The 13,905-nt window shown below is 44.4% G+C and overlaps 1 pseudogene; it reads right to left on the reverse strand.

Annotated features, from left to right (window-relative positions):
• LOC127919679 (leucine-rich repeat serine/threonine-protein kinase 1-like) overlaps nucleotides 1–9,862 on the reverse strand; it is a 28,202-nt pseudogene extending 18,340 nt beyond the window's left edge.
• Between the last annotated feature and the right edge of the window lie 4,043 nt (nucleotides 9,863–13,905).

Here is a 13,905-nt window from a genome sequence, read left to right on the forward strand (position 1 = left end):
AGTCCAGTTCACTACAGTTCATTACAAACCACGACAGATTGGTCTAGTCCTGTTTAAGTCCAGTTCATTACAAATCACGACAGATTGGTCTAGTCCTGTTTAAGTCCACTTCACTACAGTTCATTACAAACCACGACAGATTGGTCTAGTCCAGTTTAAGTCCAGTTCACTACAGTTCATTACAAATCACGAGAGATTGGTCTAGTCCTGTTTAAGTCCAGTTCATTACAAATCACGACAGATTGGTCTAGTCCTGTTTAAGTCCAGTTCATTACAAATCACAACAGATTGGTCTAGTCCTGTTTAAGTCCAGTTCACTACAGTTCATTACAAACCACGACAGATTGGTCTAGTCCTGTTTAAGTCCAGTTCACTACAGTTCATTACAAACCACGACAGATTGGTCTAGTCCTGTTTAAGTCCAGTTCATTACAAATCACGACAGATTGGTCTAGTCCTGTTTAAGTCCAGTTCATTACAAATCACGACAGATTGGTCTAGTCCTGTTTAAGTCCAGTTCACTACAGTTCATTACAAACCACGACAGATTGGTCTAGTCCAGTTTAAGTCCAGTTCATTACAAATCACGACAGATTGGTCTAGTCCTGTTTAAGTCCAGTTCATTACAAATCACGACAGATTGGTCTAGTCCTGTTTAAGTCCAGTTCACTACAGTTCATTACAAACCACGACAGATTGGTCTAGTCCAGTTTAAGTCCAGTTCACTACAAATCACGACAGATTGGTCTAGTCCAGTTTAAGTCCAGTTCATTACAAATCACGACAGATTGGTCTAGTCCTGTTTAAGTCCAGTTCATTACAAATCACGACAGATTGGTCTAGTCCTGTTTAAGTCCAGTTCATTACAAATCACAACAGATTGGTCTAGTCCTGTTTAAGTCCAGTTCACTACAGTTCATTACAAACCACGACAGATTGGTCTAGTCCAGTTTAAGTCCAGTTCACTACAGTTCATTACAAACCACGACAGATTGGTCTAGTCCTGTTTAAGTCCAGTTCATTACAAATCACGACAGATTGGTCAGTCCTGTTTAAGTCCAGTTTAAGTCCAGTTCATTACAAATCACGACAGATTGGTCTAGTCCTGTTTAAGTCCAGTTCACTACAGTTCATTACAAACCACGACAGATTGGTCTAGTCCAGTTTAAGTCCAGTTCATTACAAATCACGACAGATTGGTCTAGTCCTGTTTAAGTCCAGTTCACTACAGTTCATTACAAACCACAACAGATTGGTCTAGTCCAGTTTAAGTCCAGTTCATTACAAACCACGACAGATTGGTCTAGTCCAGTTTAAGTCCAGTTCATTACAAATCACGACAGATTGGTCTAGTCCTGTTTAAGTCCAGTTCACTACAGTTCATTACAAACCACAACAGATTGGTCTAGTCCAGTTTAAGTCAGTTCATTACAAATCACGACAGATTGGTCCAGTTTAAGTCCAGTTCACTACAGTTCATTACAAACCACGACAGATTGGTCTAGTCCTGTTTAAGTCCAGTTCATTACAAATCACGACAGATTGGTCTAGTCCAGTTTAAGTCCAGTTCATTACAAATCACGACAGATTGGTCTAGTCCTGTTTAAGTCCAGTTCATTACAAACCACGACAGATTGGTCTAGTCCTGTTTAAGTCCAGTTTAAGTCCAGTTCATTACAAATCACGACAGATTGGTCTAGTCCAGTTTAAGTCCAGTTCATTACAAATCACGACAGATTGGTCTAGTCCTGTTTAAGTCCAGTTCATTACAAACCACGACAGATTGGTCTAGTCCTGTTTAAGTCCAGTTTAAGTCCAGTTCATTACAAATCACGACAGATTGGTCTAGTCCTGTTTAAGTCCAGTTCACTACAGTTCATTACAAATCACAACAGATTGGTCTAGTCCTGTTTAAGTCCAGTTCATTACAAATCACGACAGATTGGTCTAGTCCTGTTTAAGTCCAGTTCACTACAGTTCATTACAAACCACGACAGATTGGTCTAGTCCTGTTTAAGTCCAGTTCATTACAAATCACGACAGATTGGTCTAGTCCTGTTTAAGTCCAGTTCATTACAAATCACGACAGATTGGTCTAGTCCTGTTTAAGTCCAGTTCACTACAGTTCATTACAAATCACGACAGATTGGTCTAGTCCAGTTTAAGTCCAGTTCACTACAGTTCATTACAAACCACGACAGATTGGTCTAGTCCTGTTTAAGTCCAGTTCATTACAAATCATGACAGATTGGTCTAGTCCTGTTTAAGTCCAGTTTAAGTCCAGTTCATTACAAATCACGACAGATTGGTCTAGTCCTGTTTAAGTCCAGTTCACCAGTTCATTACAAACCACGACAGATTGGTCTAGTCCAGTTTAAGTCCAGTTCATTACAAATCACGACAGATTGGTCTAGTCCTGTTTAAGTCCAGTTCACTACAGTTCATTACAAACCACAACAGATTGGTCTAGTCCAGTTTAAGTCCAGTTCACTACAGTTCATTACAAACCACGACAGATTGGTCTAGTCCAGTTTAAGTCCAGTTCATTACAAATCACGACAGATTGGTCTAGTCCTGTTTAAGTCCAGTTCCAGTTCATTACAAACCACAACAGATTGGTCTAGTCCAGTTTAAGTCCAGTTCATTACAAATCACGACAGATTGGTCTAGTCCAGTTTAAGTCCAGTTCACTACAGTTCATTACAAACCACGACAGATTGGTCTAGTCCTGTTTAAGTCCAGTTCATTACAAATCACGACAGATTGGTCTAGTCCTTTTTAAGTCCAGTTTAAGTCCAGTTCATTACAAATCACGACAGATTGGTCTAGTCCTGTTTAAGTCCAGTTCATTACAAATCACGACAGATTGGTCTAGTCCTGTTTAAGTCCAGTTTAAGTCCAGTTCATTACAAATCACGACAGATTGGTCTAGTCCTGTTTAAGTCCAGTTCATTACAAATCACGACAGATTGGTCTAGTCCTGTTTAAGTCCAGTTCACTACAGTTCATTACAAACCACAACAGATTGGTCTAGTCCAGTTTAAGTCCAGTTCATTACAAATCACAACAGATTGGTCTAGTCCAGTTTAAGTCCAGTTCATTACAAATCACGACAGATTGGTCTAGTCCAGTTTAAGTCCAGTTCACTACAGTTCATTACAAATCACGACAGATTGGTCTAGTCCTGTTTAAGTCCAGTTCACTACAGTTCATTACAAATCACGACAGATTGGTCTAGTCCAGTTTAAGTCCAGTTCACTACAGTTCATTACAAATCACGACAGATTGGTCTAGTCCTGTTTAAGTCCAGTTCATTACAAATCACGACAGATTGGTCTAGTCCTGTTTAAGTCCAGTTCATTACAAATCACGACAGATTGGTCTAGTCCTGTTTAAGTCCAGTTCACTACAGTTCATTACAAACCACGACAGATTGGTCTAGTCCTGTTTAAGTCCAGTTCACTACAGTTCATTACAAACCACGACAGATTGGTCTAGTCCAGTTTAAGTCCAGTTCATTACAAATCACGACAGATTGGTCTAGTCCTGTTTAAGTCCAGTTCACTACAGTTCATTACAAACCACGACAGATTGGTCTAGTCCAGTTTAAGTCCAGTTCATTACAAATCACGACAGATTGGTCTAGTCCAGTTTAAGTCCAGTTCACTACAGTTCATTACAAACCACGACAGATTGGTCTAGTCCTGTTTAAGTCCAGTTCATTACAAATCACGACAGATTGGTCTAGTCCTGTTTAAGTCCAGTTTAAGTCCAGTTCATTACAAATCACGACAGATTGGTCTAGTCCTGTTTAAGTTCATTACAAATCACGACAGATTGGTCTAGTCCAGTTTAAGTCCAGTTCACTACAGTTCATTACAAACCACGACAGATTGGTCTAGTCCTGTTTAAGTCCAGTTTAAGTCCAGTTCATTACAAATCACGACAGATTGGTCTAGTCCTGTTTAAGTCCAGTTCACTACAGTTCATTACAAACCACGACAGATTGGTCTAGTCCTGTTTAAGTCCAGTTCACTACAGTTCATTACAAATCACGACAGATTGGTCTAGTCCAGTTTAAGTCCAGTTCATTACAAACCACGACAGATTGGTCTAGTCCTGTTTAAGTCCAGTTCATTACAAACCACGACAGATTGGTCTAGTCCTGTTTAAGTCCAGTTCACTACAGTTCATTACAAACCACGACAGATTGGTCTAGTCCAGTTTAAGTCCAGTTCACTACAGTTCATTACAAACCACGACCAGTTTTCATTACAAATCACGACAGATTGGTCTAGTCCTGTTTAAGTCCAGTTCACTACAGTTCATTACAAACCACGACAGATTGGTCTAGTCCAGTTTAAGTCCAGTTCACTACAGTTCATTACAAACCACGACAGATTGGTCTAGTCCAGTTTAAGTCCAGTTCATTACAAATCACGACAGATTGGTCTAGTCCTGTTTAAGTCCAGTTCACTACAGTTCATTACAAATCACAACAGATTGGTCTAGTCCTCCAGTTTAAGATTGGTCCAGTTCACTACAGTTCATTACAAACCACGACAGATTGGTCTAGTCCTGTTTAAGTCCAGTTCATTACAAACCACGACAGATTGGTCTAGTCCTGTTTAAGTCCAGTTTTCAGTTCACTACAGTTCAACAAATCACGACAGATTGGTCTAGTCCTGTTTAAGTCCAGTTCATTACAAATCACGACAGATTGGTCTAGTCCAGTTTAAGTCCAGTTCACTACAGTTCATTACAAACCACGACAGATTGGTCTAGTCCTGTTTAAGTCCAGTTCATTACAAATCACGACAGATTGGTCTAGTCCTGTTTAAGTCCAGTTCACTACAGTTACAAACCATTACAAACCACGACAGATTGGTCTAGTCCAGTTTAAGTCCAGTTCATTACAAATCACGACAGATTGGTCTAGTCCTGTTTAAGTCCAGTTCATTACAAATCACGACAGATTGGTCTAGTCCTGTTTAAGTCCAGTTCATTACAAATCACAACAGATTGGTCTAGTCCTGTTTAAGTCCAGTTCACTACAGTTCATTACAAACCACGACAGATTGGTCTAGTCCTGTTTAAGTCCAGTTCACTACAGTTCATTACAAACCACGACAGATTGGTCTAGTCCTGTTTAAGTCCAGTTCATTACAAATCACGACAGATTGGTCTAGTCCTGTTTAAGTCCAGTTTAAGTCCAGTTCACTACAGTTCATTACAAATCACGACAGATTGGTCTAGTCCAGTTTAAGTCCAGTTCACTACAGTTCATTACAAACCACGACAGATTGGTCTAGTCCTGTTTAAGTCCAGTTCATTACAAATCACGACAGATTGGTCTAGTCCTGTTTAAGTCCAGTTCACTACAGTTCATTACAAACCACGACAGATTGGTCTAGTCCTGTTTAAGTCCAGTTCATTACAAACCACGACAGATTGGTCTAGTCCTGTTTAAGTCCAGTTTCCAGTTCATTACAAATCACGACAGATTGGTCTAGTCCTGTTTAAGTCCAGTTCACTACAGTTCATTACAAACCACAACAGATTGGTCTAGTCCAGTTTAAGTCCAGTTCATTACAAATCACGACAGATTGGTCTAGTCCTGTTTAAGTCCAGTTCACTACAGTTCATTACAAACCACAACAGATTGGTCTAGTCCAGTTTAAGTCCAGTTCACTACAGTTCATTACAAACCACGACAGATTGGTCTAGTCCAGTTTAAGTCCAGTTCATTACAAATCACGACAGATTGGTCTAGTCCTGTTTAAGTCCAGTTCACTACAGTTCATTACAAACCACAACAGATTGGTCTAGTCCAGTTTAAGTCCAGTTCATTACAAATCACGACAGATTGGTCTAGTCCAGTTTAAGTCCAGTTCACTACAGTTCATTACAAACCACGACAGATTTCTAGTCCTGTTTAAGTCCAGTTCATTACAAATCACGACAGATTGGTCTAGTCCTGTTTAAGTCCAGTTTAAGTCCAGTTCATTACAAATCACGACAGATTGGTCTAGTCCTGTTTAAGTCCAGTTCATTACAAATCACGACAGATTGGTCTAGTCCTGTTTAAGTCCAGTTTAAGTCCAGTTCATTACAAACGACAGATTGGTCTAGTCCTGTTTAAGTCCAGTTCATTACAAATCACGACAGATTGGTCTAGTCCTGTTTAAGTCCAGTTCTACAGTTCATTACAAACCACAACAGATTGGTCTAGTCCAGTTTAAGTCACCAGTTCATTACAAATCACGACAGATTGGTCTAGTCAGTTTAAATCCAGTTCACTACAGTTCATTACAAATCACAACAGATTGGTCTAGTCCTGTTTAAGTCCAGTTCACTACAGTTCATTACAAATCACGACAGATTGGTCTAGTCCAGTTTAAGTCCAGTTCACTACAGTTCATTACAAATCACAACAGATTGGTCTAGTCCTGTTTAAGTCCAGTTCACTACAGTTCATTACAAATCACGACAGATTGGTCTAGTCCAGTTTAAATCCAGTTCACTACAGTTCATTACAAATCACGACAGATTGGTCTAGTCCAGTTTAAGTCCAGTTCACTACAGTTCATTACAAATCACGACAGATTGGTCTAGTCCTGTTTAAGTCAGTTCATTACAAATCACGACAGATTGGTCTAGTCCTGTTTAAGTACAGTTCACTACAGTTCATTACAAACCACGACAGATTGGTCTAGTCCTGTTTAAGTCCAGTTCATTACAAATCACGACAGATTGGTCTAGTCCTGTTTAAGTCCAGTTCACTACAGTTCATTACAAACCACGACAGATTGGTCTAGTCCTGTTTAAGTCCAGTTCATTACAAATCACGACAGATTGGTCTAGTCCTGTTTAAGTCCAGTTCACTACAGTTCATTACAAACCACGACAGATTGGTCTAGTCCAGTTTAAGTCAGTTCACTACAGTTCATTACAAACCACGACAGATTGGTCTAGTCCTGTTTAAGTCCAGTTCATTACAAATCACGACAGATTGGTCTAGTCCAGTTTAAGTCCAGTTCACTACAGTTCATTACAAATCACGACAGATTGGTCTAGTCCAGTTTAAATCCAGTTCACTACAGTTCATTACAAATCACAACAGATTGGTCTAGTCCTGTTTAAGTCCAGTTCACTACAGTTCATTACAAATCACGACAGATTGGTCTAGTCCAGTTTAAGTCAGTTCACTACAGTTCATTACAAATCACGACAGATTGGTCTAGTCCTGTTTAAGTCCAGTTCACTACAGTTCATTACAAATCACGACAGATTGGTCTAGTCCTGTTTAAGTCCAGTTCACTACAGTTCATTACAAATCACAACAGATTGGTCTAGTCCTGTTTAAGTCCAGTTCACTACAGTTCATTACAAACCACGACAGATTGGTCTAGTCCTGTTTAAGTCCAGTTCACTACAGTTCATTACAAATCACGACAGATTGGTCTAGTCCAGTTTAAGTCCAGTTCATTACAAATCACGACAGATTGGTCTAGTCCTGTTTAAGTCCAGTTCATTACAAATCACAACAGATTGGTCTAGTCCAGTTTAAGTCCAGTTCACTACAGACCACTATGGTTCAGTCCAGTCATGTCAAGTTTAAAAGTCCAGTCCATGTTAGACCACTAAAGTAACACTACAGTCAACAGCGCCAGTCCACATGAGTCCCGGAACCAGTACCTGGGTCCGGGTCTCTCCGGTGCCATGTGGTCAGGAAGGCCAGCTTCCTGGTTTTGGGTCCCTCCTCAGTCCTGAAACAAAACAGTTCCAACTTCCATCACATTCATACATTCTTGGTTGTATTTTTTATTGTTTACCATGTCAGCTGAAAAGTGCTCATCTAGGATCAGTTTTTCCTTTGAGATTATAATGAATAAGATTAGGGGCCTGAATAAAGATAGGGTGAGACCTGATCCTAGATCAGAGTCCTACTCTGAGACGCTTGATGCATACAGCCCCAGGTACCATTACAGTAGTTTTCCCCTTCCCCCAAGTCCTACCCCTTCCCCCAAGTCCTACCCCTTCCCCCAAGTCCTACCCCTTCCCCAAGTCCTACCCCTTCCCCCAAGTCCTACCCCTTCCCCCAAGTCCTACCCCTTCCCCCAAGTCCTACCCCTTCGCCCAAGTCCTACCCCTTCCCCCAAGTCCTACCCCTTCGCCCAAGTCCTACCCCTTCGCCCAAGTCCTGCCCCTTCCCCCAAGTCCTGCCCCTTCCCCTAAGTCCTACCCCTTCCCCCAAGTCCTGCCCCTTCGCCCAAGTCCTACCCCTTCCCCCAAGTCCTACCCCTTCCCCCAAGTCCTACCCCTTCCCCCAAGTCCTACCCCTTCCCCCAAGTCCTACCCCTTCGCTCAAGTCCTACCCCTTCCCCCAAGTCCTACCCCTTCCCCCAAGCCCTACCCCTTCCCCCAAGTCCTACCCCTTCGCCCAAGTCCTGCCCCTTCCTCTAAGTCCTACCCCTTCCCCCAAGTCCTACCTCTACCATATTACCTTCATTAATCCATAGTACCCAACGTTGCTAACACCAAAACGTTATGGACTAGGGTAAGGAGGAAGCGAGGGTTAAAAATGGAACCAGGCCTTGAAGTGAGTGGAAAATATTAAAAGTAAGAGGTTAAGGCCATGTCCAGAAACAACTACTAGGCTCTAGACACTTAAACCCCATCCAGAAACAACTCCTATCCCATAGAATCAAATCAAATGTATTTATAAAGCCCTTCTTACATCAGCTGATGTCACAAAGTGCTATACAGAAACCCAGCCTAAAACCCCAAACAGCAAGCAATGCAGGTGTAGAAGCATGGTGGCTAGGAAAAACTCCCTAGAAAGGCCAAAACCTAGGAAGAAACCAAGAGAGGAACCAGGCTATGAGGGTGACCAGTCCTCTTCTGGCTGTGCTGGGTGGAGATTATAACAGAACATGGCCAAGATGTTCAAATGTTCATAAATGACCAGCATGGTCAAATAATAATAATCACAGTAGCTGTCGAGGGTGCAACAGGTCAGCACCTCAGGAGTAAATGTCAGTTGGCTTTTCATAGCCGATCATTGATAGTATCTCTACCACTCCTGCTGTCTCTAGAGAGTTGAAAACAGCAGGTCTGGGACAGGTAGCACGTCTGGTGAACAGGTCAGGGTTCCATAGCCACAGGCAGAACTCAGTATCTAGCACCTTTAGATCTACACAAGTTTCTAGGGGCTAGTAGTTGTTTCTGGACGGGGCCTAAGTGTGAGTGGTAAGATGTATGACCTTTCACCTACTTGCCCAGATGGTTCCTGGAGAGGTCAAGGGTTCTGAGCAGAGAGCATTTCCACTTGTTGGGTGCCGGGAGAGTGGAGATCTGATTCCTACACAGTCTGAGAGAGACCAGGGCCTGATGAAGAGAATGAGCGGGAGAGGGGGGAGGGAGAGAAAGATAGGGAGAGAAAGGGGAGAGAGGGAAAGAGAGAGAAAGAGACAGAGTGTCACCAAAGCATGGCCTGTGGTCATGACAACTTAATTCACATGACAACCTAATTCACAACTTCATTCTAGTGTCCCGTTTCCCTGTCTACCGTTGGCGTCACTCTCTCTCTTTACTCGCTCACGGTTCTGTTTCACTTCCTCTATTATATTCCAATGAAACACCGCAAATGCCACTATAATCAACAATCTTGCATTACTCATTCCTTCACAAATATTTAGAAAATTGCTTCATAAAAGCCCAACGCATTCCTGAGGTAAATTTAACATTCCATGGTTCTACTCGGAATTCAGGCACCTAAATTAAACTTAACATCCATTTCCATTCATTATTACTGTTACGCTAATATCTTTACAACCTAATGAAGCGTACCGTGATTCATCGTACTAACGCTGAGAACAAGGTTGACGTTTTACGTATCCCTAACCAATTGTGTTTTTTTGTTAGTTTCTTTGAATTGTTTGTAACTTTTTAAACTTATTTTGTACATAATGTTGCTGCTACCATCTCTTATGACCGAAAATAACTTCTAGACATCAGAACTGCAAATACTCACCACACTATCAGAATCCTTTTTTCCTTTAACAAGTCCAACCTGACGTGAATGACACACTGCTTTCCCGGGAACAGGCCCAGAGCCCCGTCATTTGCGTGAAGAGAAGGCGGAGAAAAAGGGTCCGGAGGGCGGGCTGCCTTCTGAGAATTAGTAGGCGATGAATAAACCCCCACTTCCTTCCATTCTGCTAGCAAACGTGCAATCTTTGGAGAATAAAATCGATGACCTATGCGGAAGATTAAACTACCAATGGGACATTGGATAGTCGTGAAGAAAGATAGTCGTGAAGAGGAGACATCAGCTATTTGTCGTCCTTAACGTAGGAGACTCTGCTAGCTAGCCAACAGCTAACAGCTAACAGCTAGCCAACGTCTACTGAATCGAATTCAACAACCCGGTCGCACTCACAGGTAGTATCACATTTTCATTTCATTTCATTACAGTACAACGGTTTGATTTGTTTGATCGTAGCTAGCTACATAGCTAGCTACATAGCCGTCTTTGTTTCAAAGATAATTGTGTAGTCTAGAGCGATTTTCTAGGTTAGCTAGCCAGCTATTGTCGTTCTTTTAACGCAACGTAACGTAAACAACACTGCTAGCTAGCCAGCTAGCCCCGAATAGTAGCACTGTAGAAACTATTACACTCAACGGAACCACTTGATTAGTGTAGTGTCAACAACGCAGCTACTGCCAGCTAGCCTACTTCAGCAGTACTGTATCATTTTAATCATTTTAGTCAATAAGATTCTTGCTACGTAAGCTTAACTTTCTGAACATTCGAGACGTGTAGTCCACTTGTCATTCCAATCTCCTTGCATTAGCGTAGCCTCTTCTGTAGCCTGTCAACTATGTGTCTGTCTATCCCTGTTCTCTCCTCTCTGCACAGACCATACAAACGCTCCACACCGCGTGGCCGCGGCCACCCTAATCTGGTGGTCCCAGCGCGTACGACCCACGTGGAGTTCCAGGTCTCCGGTAGCCTCTGGAACTGCCGATCTGCGGCCAACAAGGCAGAGTTCATCTCAGCCTATGCCTCCCTCCAGTCCTCGACTTCTTGGCACTGACGGAAACATGGATCACCACAGATAACACTGCTACTCCTACTGCTCTCTCCTCGTCCGCCCACGTGTTCTCGCACACCCCGAGAGCTTCTGGTCAGCGGGGTGGTGGCACCGGGATCCTCATCTCTCCCAAGTGGTCTTTCTCTCTTTCTCCCCTTACCCATCTGTCTATCGCCTCCTTTGAATTCCATGTTGTCACAGTTACCAGCCCTTTCAAGCTTAACATCCTTATCATTTATCGCCCTCCAGGTTCCCTTGGAGAGTTCATCAATGAGCTTGATGCCTTGATAAGCTCCTTTCCTGAGGACGGCTCACCTCTCACAGTTCTGGGCGACTTTAACCTCCCCACGTCTACCTTTGACTCATTCCTCTCTGCCTCCTTCTTTCCTCCTCTCCTCTTTTGACCTCACCCTCTCACCTTCCCCCTACTCACAAGGCAGGCAATACGCTTGACCTCATCTTTACTAGATGCTGTTCTTCCACTAACCTCATTGCAACTCCCCTCCAAGTCTCCGACCACTACCTTGTATCCTTTTCCCTCTCGCTCTCATCCAACACTTCCCACGCTGCCCCTACTCGGATGGTATCGCGCCGTCCCAACCTTCGCTCTCTCTCTCCCGCTACTCTCTCCTCTTCCATCCTATCATCTCTTCCCTCTGCTCAAACCTTCTCCAACCTATCTCCTGATTCTGCCTCCTCAACCCTCCTCTCCTCCCTTTCTGCATCCTTTGACTCTCTATGTCCCCTATCCTCCAGGCCGGCTCGGTCCTCCCCTCCCGCTCCGTGGCTCGACGACTCATTGCGAGCTCACAGAACAGGGCCCCGGGCAGCCGAGCGGAAATGGAGGAAAACTCGCCTCCCTGCGGACCTGGCATCCTTTCACTCCCTCCTCTCTACATTTTCCTCCTCTGTCTCTGCTGCTAAAGCCACTTTCTACCATTCTAAATTCCAAGCATCTGCCTCTAACCCTAGGAAGCTCTTTGCCACCTTCTCCTCCCTCCTGAATCCCCCCTCCTCCCTCTCTGCAGATGACTTCGTCAACCATTTTGAAAAGAAGGTCGACGACATCCGATCCTCGTTTGCTAAGTCAAACGACACCGCTGGTTCTGCTCACACTGCCCTACCCTATGCTCTGACCTCTTTCTCCCCTCTCTCTCCAGATGAAATCTCGCGTCTTGTGACGGCCGGCCGCCCAACAACCTGCCCGCTTGACCCTATCCCCTCCTCTCTTCTCCAGACCATTTCCGGAGACCTTCTCCCTTACCTCACCTCGCTCATCAACTCATCCCTGACCGCTGGCTACGTCCCTTCCGTCTTCAAGAGAGCGAGAGTTGCACCCCTTCTGAAAAAACCTACACTCGATCCCTCCGATGTCAACAACTACAGACCAGTATCCCTTCTCTCTTTTCTCTCCAAAACTCTTGAGCGTGCCGTCCTTGGCCAGCTCTACCGCTATCTCTCTCAGAATGACCTTCTTGATCCAAATCAGTCAGGTTTCAAGACTAGTCATTCAACTGAGACTGCTCTTCTCTGTATCACGGAGGCGCTCCGCACTGCTAAAGCTAACTCTCTCCTCTGCACTCATCCTTCTAGACCTATCGGCTGCCTTCGATACTGTGAACCATCAGATCCTCCTCTCCACCCTCTCCGAGTTGGGCATCTCCGGCGCGGCCCACGCTTGGATTGCGTCCTACCTGACAGGTCGCTCCTACCAGGTGGCGTGGCGAGAATCTGTCTCCTCACCACGCGCTCTCACCACTGGTGTCCCCCAGGGCTCTGTTCTAGGCCCTCTCTTATTCTCGCTATACACCAAGTCACTTGGCTCTGTCATAACCTCACATGGTCTCTCCTATCATTGCTATGCAGACGACACACAATTAATCTTCTCCTTTCCCCCTTCTGATGACCAGGTGGCGAATCGCATCTCTGCATGTCTGGCAGACATATCAGTGTGGATGACGGATCACCACCTCAAGCTGAACCTCAGCAAGACGGAGCTCCTCTTCCTCCCGGGGAAGGACTGCCCGTTCCATGATCTCGCCATCACGGTTGACAACTCCATTGTGTCCTCCTCCCAGAGCGCTAAGAACCTTGGCGTGTCCCGTTCCTGTAGGTTCATGCTCTACAACATCCGCAGAGTACGACCCTGCCTCACACAGGAAGCGGCGCAGGTCCTAATCCAGGCACTTGTCATCTCCCGTCTTGATTACTACAACTCGCTGTTGGCTGGGCTCCCTGCCTGTGCCATTAAACCCCTACAACTCATCCAGAACGCCGCAGCCCGTCTGGTGTTCAACCTTCCCAAGTTCTCTCCACGTCACCCCGCTCCTCCGCTCTCTCCACTGGCTTCCAGTTGAAGCTCGCATCCGCTACAAGACCATGGTGCTTGCCTACGGAGCTGTGAGGGGAACGGCACCTCAGTACCTCCAGGCTCTGATCAGGCCCTACACCCAAACAAGGGCACTCGTTCATCCACCTCTGGCCCTCCGCCTCCCTACCACTGAGGAAGTACAGTTCCCGCTCAGCCCAGTCAAAACTGTTCGCTGCTCTGGCCCCCAATGGTGGAACAAACTCCCTCACGACGCCAGGACAGCGGAGTCAATCACCACCTTCCGGAGACACCTGAAACCCCACCTCTTCAAGGAATACCTAGGATAGGGTAAGTAATACTTCTCACCCCCCTAAAAAGATTTAGATGCACTATTGTAAAGTGGCTGTTCCACTGGATGTCATAAGGTGTATGCACCAATTTGTAAGTCGCTCTGGATAAGAGCTTAAATGAGCTTTACACAAGACTTAAATGTAA

Source organism: Oncorhynchus keta, unplaced genomic scaffold (genome assembly GCF_023373465.1).
Source record: "Oncorhynchus keta strain PuntledgeMale-10-30-2019 unplaced genomic scaffold, Oket_V2 Un_contig_17369_pilon_pilon, whole genome shotgun sequence".
Taxonomy (NCBI): Eukaryota; Metazoa; Chordata; class Actinopteri; order Salmoniformes; family Salmonidae; genus Oncorhynchus; species Oncorhynchus keta.